Source organism: Coregonus lavaretus (assembly GCF_964263955.1).
Source record: "Coregonus lavaretus genome assembly, chromosome: 10".
Lineage (NCBI taxonomy): Eukaryota > Metazoa > Chordata > Actinopteri > Salmoniformes > Salmonidae > Coregonus > Coregonus lavaretus.
Window position 1 is genome coordinate 11,222,741 of NC_139997.1, and position 21,725 is coordinate 11,244,465.

The following is a 21,725-nucleotide window of genomic DNA, read 5'->3' on the forward strand; positions in this document are numbered from 1 at the left end:
TTGAAATCAGAACTGTTGGCTAAATTCAACACTACAATCTTTGCTGCATCTTCAGGTTGTTAAAAATACTTTCGGAAATATAGACCCACACTCCATCACAAAGTGTACTCGCAGAATAGATATCCTTGCTAATTTATTACAGACAGCAGTGCTGCATCCAGGGAGCACTTTCCTTCCCGAAGATTTGAATTGTGTTTTAGGTGAGATACACAAATAATTTCCGTCTTTGTATCCAAATAAACAAAATGATCCACTTGGTTTCATCGACCCCCTTGTCTCTTGATTATATATGCTAGGGATAAAATCTGTGGCTAATGCTAACCATGAAGATAGCTGTGAAACTTGTCAAACCAACAGTATCCACAATGACCCAAACTTCACTTTAGCATTCCACTTTCAAACATAAAAGGCGCGCTTGATATTACAAAGGGAGAAGTACCACGCACATGCAGTAAATGTGCAGCAGTACTCAGTAGACAAACAATTTGGACCAGCATATTCTTGTACTTTGTTTCTCATGTAAGGTCAAAAGTCACCACTGTAATGTGAAACCCTGTATCCCCATCTCGCTTGATTGATCTTCCAGCAGTTGGCAATGAGAGGTTGACCTACCGATTGAGCTCAGTAATCTGTCATTCAGGGATAAACAGCAAAAAAGGACCCTACCAGGCACAGCTTATATTTGACTCTCTTAAGATTAAGGCTGATGACCATCTTATCTCTATAGACTCTACAAACATTGAGGACACAGCAGGATATATATATTTTTATGAATAATGTAATGAGGGCCTTTACAGAATCTCTGATATCAGTGAACAAGTACAGTCCTGTGAGTCAGATTCAGATATTGATGTTATTCAAACATTTCCCCAATCTTGAGGGTAACGCTCTTCCTGTTTTGACATTTCTGAAGAAAATGTCAGCTTTCAAAGAATGTCACAAAAGATTACTTAAAGCAAACAGTATGTGTCCAAATCAGCAACCCTAGACCCACTCCAATTTGCATACCGCTCCAACAGATCCACAGATGATGCAATCTCTATTGCACTCCACACTGCCCTTTCCCACCTGGACAAGAGGAACACCTACGTGAGAATGCTATTCATTGACTACAGCTCAGCATTCAACACCATAGTGCCCTCAAAGCTCATCACTAACCTAAGGATCCTGGGACTAAACACCTCCCTCTGCAACTGGATCCTGGACTTCCTGACGGGCCGCCCCAAGGTGGTAAGGGTAGGTAACAACACATCTGCCACACTGATCCTCAACACGGGGGCCCCTCAGGGGTGCGTGCTCAGTCCCCTCCTGTACTCCCTGTTCACCCATGACTGCATGGCCAGGCACGACTCCAACACCATCATTAAGTTTGCCGACGACACAACAGTGGTAGGCCTGATCACCGACAACGATGAGACAGCCTATAGGGAGGAGGTCAGAGACCTGGCCGTGTGGTGCCAGGATAACAACCTCTCCCTCAACGTGACCAAGGCAAAGGAGATGATTGTGGACTACAGGAAAAAAAAGAGGACTGAGCACGCCCCCATTCTCATCGACGGGGCTGTAGTGGAACAGGTTGAGAGCTTCAAGTTCCTTGGTGTCCACATCACCAACGAACTATCATGGTCCAAACACACCAAGACAGTCGTGAAGAGAGCACGACAAAGCCTATTCCCCCTCAGGAGACTGAAAAGATTTGGCATGGGTCCTCAGATCCTCAAAAAATTCTACAGCTGCACCATCGAGAGCATCCTGACTGGTTGCATCACCGCCTGGTGTGGCAACTGCTTGGCCTCCGACCGCAAGGCACTACAGAGGGTAGTGCGTACGGCCCAGTACATCACTGGGGCCAAGCTTCCTGCCATCCAGGACCTCTATACCAGGCGGTGTCAGAGGAAGGCCCTCAAAATTGTCAAAGACTCCAGCCACCCTAGTCATAGACTGTTCTCTCTGCTACCGCACGGCAAGCGGTACCGGAGTGCCAAGTCTAGGTCCAAAAGACTTCTCAACAGCTTCTACCCCCAAGCCATAAGACTCCTGAACAGCTAATCATGGCTACCCGGACTATTTGCACTGCCCCCCCACCCCATCTTTTTACGCTGCTGCTACTCTGTTAATTATTTATGCATAGTCACTTTAACTCTACCCACATGTACATATTACTTCAACTACCTCAACTAGCCGGTGCCCCCGCACATTGACTCTGCACCGGTACCCCCCTGTATATATAGCCTCCCTACTGTTATTTTATTTTACTTCTGCTCTTTTTTTTCTTTTTATTAAAAATAAATGCACTGTTGGTTAAGGGCTGTAAGTAAGCATTTCACTGTAATGTCTGCACCTGTTGTATTCGGCGCATGTGGCCAATAAAATTTTATTTTATTTTATTTTATTTGAATTCAGCAAAGTAATTTCACAGTTGGATGCAGTGAAAACAGGACAGACTACACAACCATTGCTTCAACAGAGGCTTCAAAACAGCGATGTGTGACATTGTAGAATCTTCTGCGAAGGAAACGCTACCTGCAGATTTTCTTAGCCAATGATCTTCTCCACATTCACAGTTTATGCTCTCAAAATTGCAGTCAGTGCAAGAAAGCCACGTATAGCCAGGGTAAAAAAACGAAATAGTTGAACCATGTCATATTTCATAAAGAGGCATCAAAGAATTCCTTTCACTGCAAGCATCCCAAGAAAACAAGATTTGTAAAACATGAAATACTGCTAACAACTTTCAGCAGTCAAGCTCTAATGTCATCCATGCTCCAAAGACATTACTTGTGAAGGTAGACAGGCTAGCAGAGAGCTGTTTACCCAAGAGCTTGAATCTATCCTGCTGCATATATACAGTGGCAAGAAAAAGTATGTGAACCCTTTGGAATTACCTGGATTTCTGCATAAATTGGTAATGAAATTAGAGCTGATCTAAGTCAATTTTCGCCTAAAATGACATACCCAAATCTAACTGCCTGTAGCTCAGGACCTGAAGCAAGGATATGCATATTCTTGATACCATTTGAAAGAAAACACTTTGAAGTTTGTGGAAATGTGAAATTAATGTAGGAGAATATAACACATTAACTCTGGTAAAAGATAATAGAAACAAAAAAACATGGACTATTTAGTTTCAAGTCTGCCAAAATGTGCTGAAAATGTGCTGAAACATTTTCAAGTACATAACTATAGAGAACATACAAAATTGATATGATAATACAAAATGTAAGTTTACACAATCCCAGGAATGTCATACATGATGGATCATTAGCTTATACACTAACTTTCACACATCTAGATGGCCGAGCGGGGTGGGTTTGGAGCCAGAGACAGCAGGGGTTCAAACTGTAGAACCCAGTTCCTACATTTGAATATAAAAATTGATTTTATTAAACAAAACTATGCTACATTTTATCTCTGGGACCCTTAAGATGGCAAATCAGAGCAAGATTACTGAATGTAAGTACATTATTTACCTTCAGAGGTGAATGTATCAAACCAGTTGCTGTGATAAGTTTGTTGTTGTGCACTCTCCTCAAACAATAGCATGGTATTTCACTGTAATAGCTACTGTAAACTGGACAGTGCAGTTAGATTAACAAGAATTTAAGCTTTCTGCCCATAAGACATGTCTATGTCCTGGAAAGTTTGCTGTTACTTACAACAGTCATGCAAATCACTTTAGCGCACGTTAGCTCAACCGTCCCGTATAATAATAATATAATATGCCATTTAGCAGACGCTTTTATCCAAAGCGACTTACAGTCATGCGTGCATACATTTTTTGTGTATGGGTGGTCCCGGGGTTCGAACCCACTACCCTGGCGTTACAAGCGCCGTGCTCTACCAGTTGAGCTACAGAGAACCCGTATACGGGACACCGATCCCGTAGAGGTTAAACTAATAACACACAAACAATTATACGTTTTCATGTCTTTATTGAACACACCGTGTAAACACTCACAGTGCAGGGTGGGAAAGGTATGTGAACCCTTGGATTTAAAAACTGGTTGACCCTCCTTTGGCAGCAATAACCTCAACCAAACGTTTTCTGTAGTTGCAGATCAGACCTGCACAACGGTCAGAAGGAATTTTGGACCATTCCTCTTTACAAAACTGTTTCAGTTCAGCAATATTCTTGGGATGTCTGGTGTGAACCGCTCAAGGTCATGCCACAGCATCTCAATCAGGTTGAGGTCAGGACTCTGACTGGGCCACTCCAGAAGACATATTTTCTTCTGTTGAAGCCATTCTGTTGTTGATTTACTTCTGTATTTTGGGTCATTGTCCTGTTGCATCACCCAACTTCTGTTGAGCTTCAATTGGCGGACAGATAGCCTTACATTCTCCTGCAAAGCAGCCCCAAACCATGATGCTCCCTCCACCATACTTTACAGTTGGGATGAGGGTTTGATATTGGTGTGCTGTGCCTTTTTTTTCTCCACACAACTCAACTTTAGTTTAATTTGTCAACAGAATATTTGCCAGTAGTGCTGTGGAACATCCAGGTGCTCTTTTGCGAACTTCAGACGTGCAGCAATGTATTTTTTTGGACAGCAGTGGCTTCTTCCGTGGTGTCCTCCCATGAAAACCATTCTTGTTTAGTGTTTTACGTATCGTAGACTCGTCAACAGAGATGTTAGCATGTTCCAGAGATTTCTGTAAGTCTTTAGCTGACACTCTAGGATTCTTCTTAATCTCATTGAGCATTCTGCGCTGTGCTCTTGTTGTAGTCATCTTTGCAGGACGGCCACTCCTCCTAGGGAGAGTAGCAACAGTGCTGAACTTTGACCATTTATTGACAATTCGTCTTACCATGGACTGATGAACATCAAGGCTTTTAGAGATATTTTTGTAACCCTTTCCAGCTTTATGCAAGTCAACAATTCTTATTCTTAAGTCTTCTGAGCTCTCTTTTGTTCGAGGCATGGTTCACCTCAGACAATGCTTCTTGTGAATAGCAAACTCACATTTTGTGAGTGTTTTTTATAGGGCAGGGTAGCTCTAACCAACATCTCCAATCTCGTCTCATTGATTGGAATCCAGGTTAGCTGACTCCAATTAGCTTTTGGAGAAATCATTAGCCTAGGCCATACTTTTCCCAACCCACACTGAATATTTAAATTATGTATTAAATATAGAAAAGAAAAATACAATAATTTGTGTGTTATTAGTTTAAGCACACTGTGTTTGTCTATTGTTGTGACGTAGATGAAGATCAGATCAAATTTTATGACCAGTTTATGCAGAAATCCAGGTAATTCCAAAGGGTTCACATACTTTTTCTTGCCACTGTAACATACACCTCTTTGAATTATGTAGTATTACAGCATTTTCAGATAATTACCCATTTTTGAAATCGTACACACTACATGGCAAGCTCTGGTATATCGACTGCACTCAAGTATGGGCTTTACCTTAGAGAAGGTCCAAGAATTCCTGAAGCAAGCTGTGTTCTATCTGGTATCATACGAAAATAAACAGTGAAAAAGTACTACAATTTCTTCAGAAAGACAAAAGTAATCTGTGCTCTGACAAATGCACAAAGAATGATTCATCTGAGTCTAAACTTCAAATTCCAAAGACAACCAAAACTCTTCCATCTCCACTTACTAAAGAGGAGTATAACATATTAAGCAATGACAACAATGGTTCAATAATTGACGTAACAATAATCTTTTGAATTAACATCTGAAGCAACAAATGTGTCCATGTCCCCTGCGTCTTCTTGCAAGTCAGGAATTACAGAGTCGGTTTTGTGACAGCGAAGAGGTTATGCCAAATGTGCCAAATCAACCCCATAGAAAATCTTTGGAGGGAGTTGAAAGTCCGTGTTGCCCAGCGACAGCCCCAAAACATCACTGCTCTAGAGGAGATCTGCATGGAGGAATGGGCCAAAATACCAGCAACAGTGTGTGAAAACCTTGTGAAGACTTACAGAAAACGTTTTTTCCTGTGTCATTGCCAACAAAGGGTATATAACAAAGTATTGAGAAACTTTTGTTATTGACCAAATACTTATTTTCGACCATAATTTGCAAATAAATTCATTAAAAATCCTACAATGTGATTTTCTGGATTTTTTTTTCTCAATTTGTCTGTCATAGTTGACGTGTACCTATGATGAAAATTACAGGCCTCTCTCATCTTTTTAAGTGGGAGAACTTGCACAATTGGTGGCTGACTAAATACTTTTTTTCCCCACTGTAGTTAGTAGCAGTAATTGCATTACATTAAATCTTACAATGATGGATTCCTTAAACCAGTATGAAAGACAATTAAAGGATAAACTATGTCCACTTCAGAAATACCTGGCATTACAGTATCTGGCAATGCATGGGTTTTTTGTAGATCTGACACTAAACTATGAATTTCCTCATCGGTGCCCCCATTTTAGAAAACAGTCAGATGGTAGTAGTTGTGGTGTTGATATGTGCTGGTCTTGATAATCACCACATCTCTGTATTATCTTTCAATCTTGTCTCTGTTATTGGTTTAGAAAACTAGGTTAATACTGTATACTGGTACCCACGACTGCGTGACTAAGCACGACTCCAACACCATCATTAAGTTTGCTGACGATTCAACAGTGGTAGGCCTGATCACCGATAATGATGAGACAGCCTATAGGGAGGAGGTCAGAGACCTGGCAGTGTGGTGCCATGACAACAACCTCTCCCTCAATGTGAGAAAGAAAAAGGAGATGATCGTGGACTACAGGAAAAGGAGGGCCGAAACAGGCCCCCATTAACATTGACGGGGCTGTAGTGGAGCGGGTCGAGAGTTTCAAGTTCGTTGGTGATGTGACAAACTCTCATGGTCCAAACATACCAAGAAGGTCGTGAAGAGGGCACGACAACACCTTTTCCCCCTCAGGAGACTGAAAAGATTTGGCATGGGTCCCCAGATCCTCAAAAAGTTCTACAGCTGCAACCATCGAGAGCATCCTGACCGGTTGCATCACCGCCTGCTATGGCAACTGCTCGGCATCTGACCGTAAGGCGCTACAGAGTGTAGTGCGTACGGCCCAATACATCACTGGGGCCAAGCTTCCTGCCATCCAGGACCTATATACTAGGCAGTGTCAGAGGAAGGCCCAAAAAATTGTCAAAGACTCCAGTCACCCAAGTCATAGACTGGTCTTACTATGACTGGTAAGCGGTACCGGAACGCCAAGTCTAGGTCCAAAAGGCTCCTTAACAGCTTCTACCAACAAGCCATAAGACTGCTGAACAATTAATCAAATGGCCACCCGGACTGTTTACATTGAATTCCCCCCCCCCCCCCCTTTGTTTTTACACTGCTGCTACACGCTGTTTATTATCTACGCATAGTCACTTTACCCCTACCTACATGTACAAATTACCTCGACTAACCTGTACCCCCGCACATTGACTCGGTATTGGTACCCCCTGTATATAGCCTCGTTATTGTTATGTAATCTTATTGTGTTACTTTTTATTACAATTTTTACTTTATTTAGCAAATATTTTCTTAACTCTATTTCTTGACCTGCATTGTTGGTTAAGAGCTTGTAAGTAAGCATTTCACAGTAAGGTCTACAGTCTACACCTGTTGTATTCAGCACATGTGACAAATAAAATTTGATTTGATACAATACATACACTGATTGTACAAAACATTATGAACACCTGCTCTTTTCATGACAGACTGACCAGGTGAAAGCTATGATTCCCTATTAATGTCACTTGTTAAATCCACTTCAATCAGTGTAGATGAAGGGGAGGAGACAGGTTAAAGAAGGATGTTTAAGCCTTGAAACAATTGAAACAATGGGCAAGACAAAATATTTACAGTACCTTCAGAAAGTATTTACACCCCATGACGTTATACGCATTTAGTTGTGTTACAGCCTGAATAAAAAAAGGATCACATTGAGATTTTTTGTCACTGGCCTACAAACCTATTTTTTTTTATTTTTTTTTTTTTACAAATTACAAAGTCAATAAATAGTCAACCCCTTTGTTATGCCAAGCCTAAATAAATTCAGGATTTTAAAATGTGCTAAACAAGTTGCATGGACTCACTGTGTGCAATAAAAGTGTGTAACATGATTTTTGAATGACTACCTCATCTCTGTACTCCACACATACAGACAATTGTAAGGTCCTTCAGTCAAGCAGTGAATTTCAAACACAGATTCAACCACAAAGACAATAGAGGTTTTCCAATGCCTCACAAAGAAGGGCACCTATTGGTGGATGGGTAAAAAATAAAAAATTAAGCAGACATTGAATATCCCTTTGAGCATGTTGAAGTTATTAATTACACTTGGATGGTGTATCAATACACCCAGTCACTACAAAGATGCAGGCGTCCTTCCTAACTCAGTTGCCGGAGAGGAAGGAAACCGGTCAGGGATTTCACCATGAGGCCAATGGTGACATTAAAACAGTTACAGAGTTTAATGGCTGTGATGGGAGAAAACTGAGGATGGATCAACAACATTGTGGTGGCTGCAACATGTTATGGGTATGCTTGTAATCGTTAAGGACTGGGGAGTTTTTCCAGGATAAAATATTAACAGAATGGAGCTAAGCACAGGCAAAATCCTAGAGGAAAACCTGGTTCAGTCTGCTTTCCACCAGACACTGGGAGATTAATTCACCTTTCAGCAGGAAAATAACCTAAAACACACAGCCAAATCTACACTGGAGTTGCTTACCAAGAAGACAGGGAATGAGTGACAGAGTTACAGTTTTGACTAAAATTGGCTTGAAAATCTATGGCAAGACTTGAAAATGGCTGTTTAGCAAACATCAACAACCAATTTGACAAAGCTTGAAGAATTCTGAAAAAAATAAAATGGGCAAATTTTGCACAATCCAGGTGTGGAAAGCTCTTAAGAGATTTACCCAGACTCACAGCTGTAATCGCTGCCAAAGGTGCTCCTACAAAGTATTGACTCAGGGGTGGGAATACTTATGTAAATGAGACACAGTATTTCATTTTCAATAGATCTGCAGAAATGTCTAAAAACATGTTTTCATTTTGTCATTATGGGGGTATTGTGTGTAGATGGGTGAGGGAAAATCTATTTAATCCATTTTGAATTCAGGCTGTAACACAACAAAATGTGTACTAAGTCAAGGGGTATGAATACTTTCTGAAGACACTGTAAGTGCCTTTGTACAGGGTGTGGTAGTAGGTGCCAGGCACACCGGTTTGAGTGTGTCAAGAACTGCAACGCTGCTGTTTTTTTCCACGCTCAAAAGTTTACTGTGTGTATCAAGAATGGTCCACCACCCAAAGGACATCCAGCCAACTTGACACAACCGTGGGAAGCATTGGAGTCAACATGGGCCAGCATCCCTGTAGAACGTGTTCGACACCTTGTAGAGTCCATGCCCCGACGAATTGAGGCTGTTCTGAGGGCAAAATGGGGTGCACAATAAATCCATTATTTATTTTAGCCAGGTCGAATGAAACATTATGAGATTAAGAAAAATGTATTTCAGAAGAAGAGAATATGAGCTGGCCTACTGTATGTTATCTGGCTACGCAATAGGCTGTAGGCTTCTTATTTAGCTGACAAGATATGCTTATAAGTCCCTTGCCATTATTTCATATTATATGATTTTATAGTAAGAAGAATATAATTGAATTTAGCTGAATAAAATAGAAATGATATTTTTTCCATTACGGAGCAGGTGCGCATATGAAGTGGCTATGTTGAGCGTAAAAGTCATAATTTTTACACTCAACATTTAATACGCTAGATTTAGAGTTATTTGGCAACTTTATTTGAGAATGATACAAACCTTAGAACGTCTGAGAAAGCAATACATATATGGGCCGCATGGTGCGACTATAGGCTATTGATGATTTGAGAAAGTCGCAAAAAAAGCTTGCGCTTTGTTCTTTGCCTCAGGCTGCACAGCTGTTTTCTCATCAAGTGATCATATTTTCACCCGACTATTCTCAATTTAATCTTGTCTTTACTAATATTTAAAATTAGTTTAACTGCCATAAATGTTATTCATGTCATTATTAATGTTATTCATGTCATTATTAATAGGTTTTACATAATATCATTATTATTTGTACAACTTGTATTTTGAATATTGATTTTGCTTGTATTTATGTGATAGGAACTATCTGTACATTATATGTTGTGTTGGGACGCTTTTAGTGGTGACAAGTTCCAGACATCGCGGTAAAGTAGCGGCGGTAAAGTTTAGTACTCTGAAAGATAAGTTAAATTAACGACGTGTTTATTTACAAGTATTCTTGTTTCTAAGTGGACCCATTTCCCTCTCAGTTGTGTGCAGCCAGCGAGTTCGATGGTGGATTGATGACAGTGGAGAATTTAGTAGAAGAATAAATCCATCAGTAACCAGAACAGCGGCGTCGTGTATTTCCTGGAGGGAGTGATAGTCGAACTCGAGTCTGCGTGATCGTTTCCTGACCTGCTCTGCAAGACGGCTCGTCAAGACGGACTCACAGATAAGCCACTGTTCAGTGTTAAAGGACTCACACAAGTTCATCCGGTTTTTTTTTCATGAAGACGTCCGTAAGTCAGACACTTAAGTTTGTGTTCTGAAAAGGTGACACAAGGATTGGAAAATATAAAGGACTTCAAATGGCTGTGTGTAGCCAAGTAACATAAGTGTGTAACAAGATATTAAGAGACATTAATGTACCGTATTTTCCGCAATATAAGGCGCACTTAAAAGCCTTTAATTTTCTCAAAAAACGACAGTGCGCCTTATAATCCGGAGCGCCTTATATATGGATCAATTGGTTAATTGGTTGATCCATACTGGTTGTACACGGCGCTCAAGGTGCTCTGTCAAAATGTTTCAGTATGAAAAACCAATAAAAACAATTTAATAATAATGAAATGTTTCAGTACGACTGGTAAACTACAAAGCCGCACCACTTGCAGCATTACGGTAGCCAGTACACACCGGTACTGTGCTTACTCACAGTCCCACACCACTTGTGTGTGTATAAAGACCCCAAAATGGCACCTTTCAAGAGACACGCTTACGACGCAGAGTTCAAGCTCAAGGCTGTCGGTCATGCAGTAGAATATGGGAATAGAGCAGCAGCGAGAGAATTCAACATGAATGAATCAATGGTACGGAAGTGGAGGAAGCAAGAAGATTGACCTGCGCCAAGTAAAGAAGACTAAACAGAGTTTCCGAGGGAACAAAGCGAGATGGCCACAGTTAGAGGACAAACTCGAACAGTGGGTTGTTGAACAGAGAGCAGCAAGTAGAAGCGTCTCTACAGTCACTATTCGAATGAAGGCAACAGCGCTAGCACGGGACATGACAATCGATGAATTTCGAGGCGGTCCTTCTTGGTGCTTTCGTTTTATGAAAAGACGTAATCTCTCCATCCGCACACGAACTACCGTCTCGCAGCAACTGCCAAAAGATTACCAAGAAAAGCTGGTCACTTTCCGCGCATACTGCAAAAAGAAGATCACTGAAAAGAAGATCCGGCCAGAGCACATCACCAACATGGACGAGGTTCCACTCACCTTTGATATTCCCGTGAACCGCACTGTGGAGAAAACGGGGACCAGTACGGTGTCTGTACGCACCACAGGGAATGAGAAGTCATCCTTCACTGTAGTTCTCGCCTGCCAGGCTAATGGCCAGAAACTTCCACCCATGATTATTTTCAAGAGGAAGACCTTGCCAAAAGAGAACTTTCCAGCCGGCGTCGTCATCAAAGCTAGCCCGAAGGGATGGATGGATGAGGAAAAGATGAGTGAGTGGCTGAGAGAAATTTACGTCAAGAGACCGGGTGGCTTTTTCCACACAGCTCCGTCCCTATTGATCTACGACTCAATGCGCGCCCATATCACCGATGCTGTCAAAAAACAAGTGAAGCAAACTAATTCGGAGCTTGCCGTCATTCCGGGTGGATTAACTAAAGAACTCCAGCCGCTAGATATTGGTGTCAACAGGGCGTTCAAAGCTAGACTGCGAGCTGCGTGGGAGCAGTGGATGACAGAAGGCGAACACACGTTCACCAAGACGGGGAGACAGCGCCGGGCGACTTACGCCACTATCTGCCAATGGATCGTGGATGCCTGGGCTGATATATCGGTCTCAACTGTGGTCAAAGCTTTCACGAAGGCAGGAATAATCTCTGAACTGCCAGGCAACAGCAGCGACACTGACTCGGATAATGACGAGAGGGAGCCGGGCAGGTTGGATGCCGTAGTCGCCCAACTGTTCAATTCGGACACTGAAGAAGAAGAATTCGAGGGGTTCGTGGATGGGGAATGAACTGAAAAAGTGAGCTTTACGTGTTATATGTAACTGAACAATGTTGAGTTATGCACTAACGTTTGATTTAGTGGTATCAGACTGTTTCTTTTACTACGTGTTTACTGAATCAGGGAAAGGTTCCCCTCCACGTTTGGGAGAAGAGTGAGCAAGGCTGGGAGATATTGTTAATATGCACATTAACGTTTGAACAACATTACCATGGGAGTGAACGGAGTTGTCAGAACGCTTAATAAAGTTCGACTTTATCTGAATGTTTTGTTGACATTCCTTTTAGCACAGCTCCATCTAGTGGATGCATAACGCAACCCCAGTCAATTCGTTTGACTACAGTATCTTCTATTCTATGCGCCTTATAATCCGGTGCGCCCTATATATGAAAACAGTTCTAAAATAGGCCATTCATTGAAGGTGCGCCTTATAATCCGGTGCGCCTTATAGTGCGGAAAATACGGTAAGTGATTTAGCGATATTGATAATTCTTTATTTCATTGAATATAAGTCATTGATTTACTTAAGAAGAGGATTTATGTTTGTGCATTTAAGAAAGCTGTTATTTTGAGTGATTCTGCAACATTTCAAAATCTTTATAATGCCTGCCTTTATTCTGAAGGGTTAATTTCAAAGACAATAACTTAACTTGGCATATTCTATTCTCTTGAGTATTTCTTTTTGTAAAATGTTTGTTGTAAACTCTACTGTTTATTTAAGACAACTGTCTTGTGTACAGGTTACTTTCAAATAAGTTAATATGTCACATAGAAGTAAAGAGAGTCAGTGTAAAGGATCACTCGTAGAGCCAGTAGAAGAGACAGAGCAGACAGATGAGTCTAGCGTTGTACAAGAAGCAGTACAGTCTGAAGAGCCTCGACGAAGTGGAAGAGCCCGTACATTAACGGAAAAGGGAAAAGAATTTCAGAAAGAAAAAACAAAAGAACTACTAATTCGCTTTGACAGCATTTATGAACACTGGAAAGTTTAAACTAAGGTGGCTAAGAAATCAGTTACAAAACAAGATCCAAGTAACATCCTACACGAACACAGCAGCACTATTCAAAGAGAGTTATCTGAACTGAATAATGTTTATGAAGAATATCGCAGGATTGACAGCCCAGCTCACGAGATGCGCCGCAAGCTGGATAAATGTATATCAGTCACCAAGATTGTTGTACACAACGCGCAATCTCAAATTCAAGGAACAAAGGAGGAACTGATTTGGCCGGATGCAAGCTCCGTATTCGCATCTACGATTTCCAGTGTGTCATCTCCAGACTTTAAGTCTTCTAAGGCCACTTCCATTCGCTCTAATGTATCCTCAGTTAAACGACAAGAAGCCACTGCTGAGTATGCAGCCACAAAGGCTGTGTTGAAGATTATGGCTGAGCAAGAGTGCCACCAAGAGAAACTCCAAAGACTTGAAGTTGAGGACAAGAAGATAGTTGCAGAGCAAGAAGTAGCTGCAGTAACTCGTCGTCTTCAAGGCGAAAGAGAAGAGACTGAACGTAAGATAGAAAAGGAGAGACAATAAGCTTTGCTCTTAAAGAAACAGCAAGAAGAGAATGCTGCAAGGAAAAGATCTGTAGAAGACTTAAAAAGAGAGCTTGGACGTTTAGAGGAGATAAAAAGACTGAACGCGGCCAGAGCAAGGCTTCAAGTCTATGACGAAAATGAGTTGTATCCAGACCAAAGGCTTACTCCACATAAGTCTGAGCTGCCTACATTTGAGCAACCAATTGATCAGGTGAATCCTGTGTATCAGCACCCACAACCACTAAGGGATGTGGCTCCAAGAAGTGTGCTTCAAAATGACACAAGAGAGCTTGCGAAAGTCCTGGCTGAGGCTATATCAGCAAATAGGCTTCCAATTCCAGAGCCTACAATTTTTAGTGGGGATCCACTCAAGTTTAACCATTGGAAATCTTCCTTTCAGACACTGATTGAGAGAAAAAATATTCCAGCTGCAGAGAAAATCTTCTTCCTTCAGAAATATGTGGGAGGAGCAGCTAAAGAAGCAGTAGAAGGTTATTTTCTGATCGATTCAGAAGATTCATATCATGCAGCATGGGACCTGCTCAAGGAACGTTATGGTGAGCCGTTTGTGATTGCCAAGGCCTTCCGAGACAAATTACATGCTTGGCCAAAACTAGCTCCTAAGGAGAGTGCAGACTTAAGAAAATTTGTAGACTTTCTACGTAGTTGTGAATTCGCTATTGCTCACAATGAGAGTCTAAAGGTTCTTAATGATGATATTGAGAATCAAAAACTAGCTGCCAAACTACCCGACTGGTTAAGTAGCAGATGGAACCGAAGGGCCACACAATACCAACTGGAACACAGAAGGTTCCCAAGCTTTAACTATTTTGTGACATTCCTGTCGATGGAAGCTAGTATTGCGTGCAACCCTATAACATCCTACAACGCATTGCGACAAAGTGAACCTGATAAAGCAAAGATCAAGAACCAAACTGTAGGTGCCAAGATCTTCACAACTAACATCAGTGAGAGAAACATAGTCACATGTGTGTTATGTAAGAAATTAGGACACAGTTTACACAAGTGCTTCAAATTCATTGAAAGGACAGTCGCCGAACGAGTCAAGTTCATTCAGAATGAAAGACTGTGCTTCGGATGTTTAAGTCCTGGCCATCAATCCAAGAGCTGCAGTAGCCGGATGGTCTGTGACACCTGCTCAAAACGTCATCCCACATGCCTACACGAAGATCGCTCAAAACAAGAACCAAAAGGGGAAACATCTAAAGACATAAGTTATGGCAAGGAAAGAAAGCTACTGTCAACACAAGAGGTTATCAAGGAAACCACATCCAACAGAGTTGTGCAAGATGGCAATACTACACAGACTTCAGCGATAGTACCTGTCTATGTGTCAACGCAAAGTGATTCAAGTAAGGAAGTTCTTGTCTATGCTCTGCTAGATTCACAAAGTGATTCTTCCTTCATTCTTGAGGAAGTAGCAAACATTCTAGATACGAACACGGAACAAGTGAAGCTGAAACTATCTACAATGTCGTCAAAAAGGACAATTGTACCCTGTAAAAGACTCAAATACCTACAAATAAGAGGTCTATTCTCCTCTAAGAAGATCACAGTGCCAACAACGTACACTCGTGAATTTATCCCTGCCAATCGGACACACATTCCAACTTCAGAGACCGCTAAAGCATGGCCTCATTTGGAGCATCTTGCAGAACACATTGCACCGCCAAAGGAATGTGAAATTGGTCTGCTAATCGGATACAATTGCCCACAAGCGCTAATGCCCAGAGAAGTCGTATGTGGAGAAGAAAACGAACCCTTTGCTCAGAGAACTGATCTAGGTTGGAGCATAGTGAGTTATGGTGACCCACAAGACCACTACAGTGATGCAATTGGAGTAAGTCACCGCATCATTGTAAGGAAAGTGACACCTGAACCCAAACCAACAATCAAGCTCAAAGGTGAAGTTCACTATGTTTGCAAGACTCAGATCAAGGAAATGATCAGTCCAAATGATGTAATTAAGGTACTAGAATCTGATTTCAGTGAAAGAGTTGAAGAAGATGCAACCGTCTCTCAGGAAGATCTCCACTTCTTGACTAAGCTGAGAGATGAAATCAAACACAAACAAGATGGTCATTATGAAATGCCCTTACCTTTCAAACAAGACAGACCAAATCTACCCAATAATAAGTCATGTTCTGTTCAGCGTCTAAGAGGCTTGGAACGAAGGCTCAAGAGAGACCAGAAATACTGCTCAGACTACATGAACTTCATGAAAGATATCATTGCTCCTGGTGATGCTGAGAAGGTTCCCGAAAAGGAACTCAACAATCATCCAGCCTGGTATATTCCCCACCACGGGGTATACCACCCTCAAAAGCCTGGGAAGATACGCGTCGTCTTCGATTGCTCAGCAAGATTCCAAGACACGTCATTGAATGACCACCTTCTTACTGGGCCAGAGCTCACAAATACCTTGGTGGGAGTTCTCTGCAGGTTTCGCAAGGGCCCAATTGCTATTATGTGTGATTTGGAGCGAATGTTCCATCAGTTCCATGTAAGACCGGAAGACCAAGACTACCTGAGGTTCTTATGGTGGGAGAATGGTGACCTGATGTCTCCGCCATCAACTTTCCGGATGAAAGTCCATCTGTTTAGGGCAGCCTCCTCACCCGGCTGTGCCAATTTTGGTCTCAAACATCTAGCCGCTAAAGGTCAGGATCAATTTAACCAAAACGCTGTTAAATTCATCCAAAGGAATTTTTATGTTGACGATGGACTGGTGAGTGTAACGTCTGATGCTGAGGCAATTCAACATTTAAATTTTTACATTTTTGTCATTTAGCAGACGCTCTTATCCAGAGCGACTTACAGTTAGTGAATACATATCTTTTTATACTGGCCCCCCGTGGGAAACGAACCCACAACCCTGGCGTTGCAAACGCCATGCTCTATCAACTGAGCTACATCCCTGCCGGCCATTCCCTCCCCTACCCTGGACGACGCTGGGCCAATTGTGCAACTCATCAAGGAAGCAAGAGGTCTTTGCAGCACAGGCAAGCTAAGACTACATAAGTTCGTCTCCAACAGCAAGCATGTATTGAAATCAATACCAAAGGAAGAGTGCGCTGAAAGTGTCAAAAACCTTGATATGGCTTTGGGAGAGCCACTCATGGAAAGAGCTCTCGGAGTGCAATGGTGCGTGTCCTCTGATGACTTTCAGCTCAGAGTTACAGTCAAGGAACACCCGTTGACCAGAAGAGGAGTGCTATCAACAGTAGCTTCCATCTACGACCCATTGGGGTTCGTAGCCCCATTCATTCTCCTAGGAAAGCAGATATTGCAACAACTGTGTCGAGACAAGGCCGGTTGGGATGAACCACTCTCAGAGGAGCTCAAGACACAGTGGGAATCTTGGCTACAAGATCTACAAAACTTGTCTAATGTAAGGATCAGAAGGTGCTATATTCCAGCAAACTTCATAGATGTCAAACAGTACGAGCTTCACCACTTCTCAGATGCCAGCGTCACAGGCTATGGGGAGTGTACTTATCTCAGAACAATCAACACCAATGGGGATGTCCATTGTTCGTTAGTCATGGGGAAAGCACGTGTTGCCCCCACCAAAGTGACCACAATACCACGCCTTGAGTTATCTGCAGCTGTGGTAGCAGCAAGGACAAGTGTTGTGCTCAGAAAGGAGCTCGAAATAGATGGTCTTCAAGAACATTTTTGGACAGACTCAAAGGTTGTCCTTGGATATATAAACAATGATGCAAGACGATTCCACGTCTTTGTGGCTAACAGAATCCAAAGAATCAAGTCCACTACAGATTCAAAGCAATGGCGATTTGTACGTTCTGAAGATAATCCTGCGGATCATGCTTCAAGAGGCCTAAAGGCAGATCAGCTTGTAGCTTCAACTTGGTTTAATGGGCCAGATTTTCTGTGGAAAAGAGAGCTGCCCATAGAAGACGTCAAAGTAAGTGAGGTCATTGACAATGATCCAGAACTTCGAAAGGCCCAGGTGCTCAACACAAAAGCAAAAGAGGACAGGACATTGTTAGACCGCCTGACAAGGTTTTCTGACTGGAAAAGAGCCGTCAATGCTATTGCTCGTCTTAAGCGCCATGCTAAGCAAATCAAGGGTCTCAAACTTAAAACAAATGAAGCCACAAGTGTTGAGGAAAGACAGGAAGCAGAGCTTTTCATCATCAAATTGGTTCAAACGGAAGTATTCAGCACTGAAATCAAAGGTATAAAGCAATGCAAGGAAGTAAAACCCAAAGACAAAACAAACAAGCTACACAAACTAAGTCCCTTTGTCGATGAGTACGGTGTGCTCAGGGTTGGAGGACGTTTGACAAGATCTGCCCTTCATCCACATGTAAAGCATCCTGCCATTGTACCTAAGGCAAGTCATGTGTCTTCTTTACTCATCAAGCACTACCATGAAAAGGTGCATCATCAAGGAAGAGGAATAACTGTCAATGAATTGCGATCCAATGGTATATGGGTTACAGGTTGCAGCAGCGCAGTTGCCTCGCACATCTACAAATGCACAACATGCAGAAAGTATAGAAGGAACACACAGGAACCAAAGATGGCAGACTTGCCAGACGAGAGACTGGAAATGACCCCTCCATTCACATATTGTGGTATAGATTGCTTCGGACCATTCTATGTGAAAGAAGCGAGAAAGGAACTGAAAAGATATGGTCTTCTTTTCACTTGTATGTGTTCTAGAGCCATACATGTTGAAATGCTTGATGATCTCACTACAGATGCTTTCATCAATGCACTGCGTGCATTCATTGCAATACGTGGAAATGTAAGACAGTTGAGATGTGATCAAGGCACCAACTTTGTTGGCGCTAAAGGAGAGTTCATGAATGCAATGAAGGACCTGGATCATGAACAGGTAAAGGAACATGGATGTGAGTTTGTTATGAACTTCCCAGCATCAAGTCACATGGGAGGTGTATGGGAGAGACAAATTAGGACCATCAGAAGCGTTCTATTTTTTATTTTATTTTATTTTATTTCACCTTTATTTAACCAGGTAAACCAGTTGAGAACAAGTTCTCATTTACAACTGCGACCTGGCCAAGATAAAGCAAAGCAGTGCGATAAAAACAACAACACAGAATTACATATGGGGTAAAACAAAACAAAGTCAAAAAAAAAATACAACAGAAATACATATATATACAGTGTGTGCAAATTTAGCAAGTTATGGAGGTTCTAACAGCGATCCTTGACCAATCTGCTAAAAGACTTGACAGTGCATCACTTAGAACCTTCCTGTATGAAGTGATGGCTATCGTAAATAGCAGACCTCTGACAACAGAGCACTTAAATGATCCAACAAGTCTTGAACCTCTCACTCCCAACCATATCCTCATGATGAAGTCAAAGATAACAACTCCCCCTCCTGGTCAGTTTGTGAGTCAGGATCTCTACCTCCGCAAGAGATGGCGACAGGTACAGTTATTGGCAAACGAATTCTGGACACGGTGGAAGAAGGAGTACCTCCTTAATCTTCAGCAAAGACAAATATGGCAAAAGGATAAGAGAAATACGAAGGTTAATGACATTGTCATCCTACAAGAGGACTGCTCTCCACGAAATCAATGGAGATTAGCAAGAGTAGCACAGGTGTACCCTAGCACTGATGGAAGAGTCAGAAAGGTAAAACTGTTAATTAGTGACTCAACCTTAGATAACCAGGGAAAACGCACTACAAAGCCAGTCTATCTTGACAGGCCTGTATACAAGACAGTTTTACTGCTTGAAGCATAATGAATGTTATGGTTATTTTGTGAGGTGAAATCCCAAAGGATGTGATTTGGTGGGAGTTTAACTGCCATAAATGTTATTCATGTCATTATTAATAGGTTTTACATAATATCATTATTATTTGTACAACTTGTATTTTGAATATTGATTTTGCTTGTATTTATGTGATAGGAACTATCTGTACATTATATGTTGTGTTGGGACGCTTTTAGTGGTGACAAGTTCCAGACATCGCGGTAAAGTAGCGGCGGTAAAGTTTAGTACTCTGAAAGATAAGTTAAATTAACGACGTGTTTATTTACAAGTATTCTTGTTTCTAAGTGGACCCATTTCCCTCTCAGTTGTGTGCAGCCAGCGAGTTCGATGGTGGATTGATGACGGTGGAGAATTTAGTAGAAGAATAAATCCATCAGTAACCAGAACAGCGGCGTCGTGTATTTCCTGGAGGGAGTGAGAATTAGTTTCGATTTAGAATGGCCCCTTATCAAATGGCTGGAACAGGAGCAGGGGGAAAAAACATGTCATCTGTATGCACTCGAATAGCGAATGGAGGCTGCTCGCTTCCCGCCAGTCTGTTATTTAATGATGCCGGATAGGCTACTTCGGTTTTATAGCAGAGCATGTGCTTAATATATGAGCAGCTGATAAATACATATAAGAACACTTATTTCACTCCACGCATCAACCACTGTTTGAGGAGCATGCTCTCGCTGTGCGACAGGTGATATGCCGCTCAAACTCTGTATGCCATGGGCTCTCCAAAACTGTTCCTGCAGTTACCAGTGCTTAATTTGGGAAAACAAGTGAAATCTGTTCGGGAACTTCGATAGTAAAAGAATTTTACTGCGGTCATAACTCACGGTGTGGCGGTAATATGGTCACCGCAACAGCCCTAGTCCTATGCCTTTACTGTATACTGCAAACCTTGATAGAAGAAGCACATATCAGCCTACAACATGGAAATAATTTTCTCCATTGCTGTTCAGAATGTGGGATTATACTGTGTCTTAATAGCCTGGTTAATATGCATTACATTTATCTTGTAAATAAATTAGATTTCGTTTTGGCAAAAAAGTTTAGCTTTTGTGTTTCTTTTTGTTTGTTGAGTGTGTACTGATTTCAGGACCATGGTCATTTAAAGCTGTGTTACTGGATATGTCCAAAACTAACCATATTTCCCAACCTACTTTAGCTGAGACAGGTAGAAAAGTTCTCTCTTCAAGACAATATGTATCCCATGTACAGTCTATTACAGTATATTGCATTGGGCGCTATAGAGGGGGCAGAGAACAAAGTGCTGCTGGGTATGTATGACACCACCCCCCTCCAAAACGACACATATTTGGTTAGTAGAGACCCTACTGATTATTTCCCACCCCACTTTAGCTGAAAACAGGTAGAACAGTTCTCTCTACAGCCCAATATTCTCAACATACCAGTGTCAACATGGTCTTTTTCATTATTGGTATGAAAATGTATATATATATATATATATATTATTATTATTTTATTTTATTTTTTTTCATAATTTACTCATTGCATTTTCTTGTTGTCACAATAGAAGTGACCACTGATTAAAATGCAATATCTCTTGAATGAGTTATCCACATTGCAATGTTTTGAAATGCGGGCTTTTATTTTGAAGGTTTCCTCATTACCATACAAAAGTGGCGTCATCGTTTGTGCTAGCTATTCATTGTCAACATTGCCTGTCTAGCTTGATGGCTAGCTAACTGGCCAGCTGTTAAACCAACTCATTCAATTTAGATTCAGTGCACTGACACAGTGTTGCACACCGAATCCATCTAGCTAGCAAACTGACAATACCGCGATATCATTTCAACTTTTATTTTTATTTTTATTTCACCTTTATTTAACCAGGTAAGCCAGTTGAGAACAAGTTCTTATTTACAACTGCGACCTGGCCAAGATAAAGCAAAGCAGTGCAATAAAAACAACAACAACAACACAGAGTTACATATGGGATAAACAAAACGTACAGTCAATAACACAATAGAAAATCTATATACAGTGTGTGCAAATGTAGTAAGTTATGAAGGTAAGGCAATAAATAGGCCATAGTGCAAAATAATTACAATTTAGAATGAACACTGGAATGATAGATGTGCAGAAGATGTACTTAACATGTATATGCTTTTATATGCA

The 21,725-nt window shown here is 41.5% G+C and overlaps 1 pseudogene across 1 annotated transcript in view; it reads right to left on the bottom strand.

The window, feature by feature from the left end:
* Positions 1–21,725, bottom strand: part of LOC311135631 (signal recognition particle 19 kDa protein-like) — a 35,736-nt pseudogene that overhangs the window by 13,279 nt on the left and 732 nt on the right. The gene's annotated exons all lie outside the window — the stretch shown is intronic.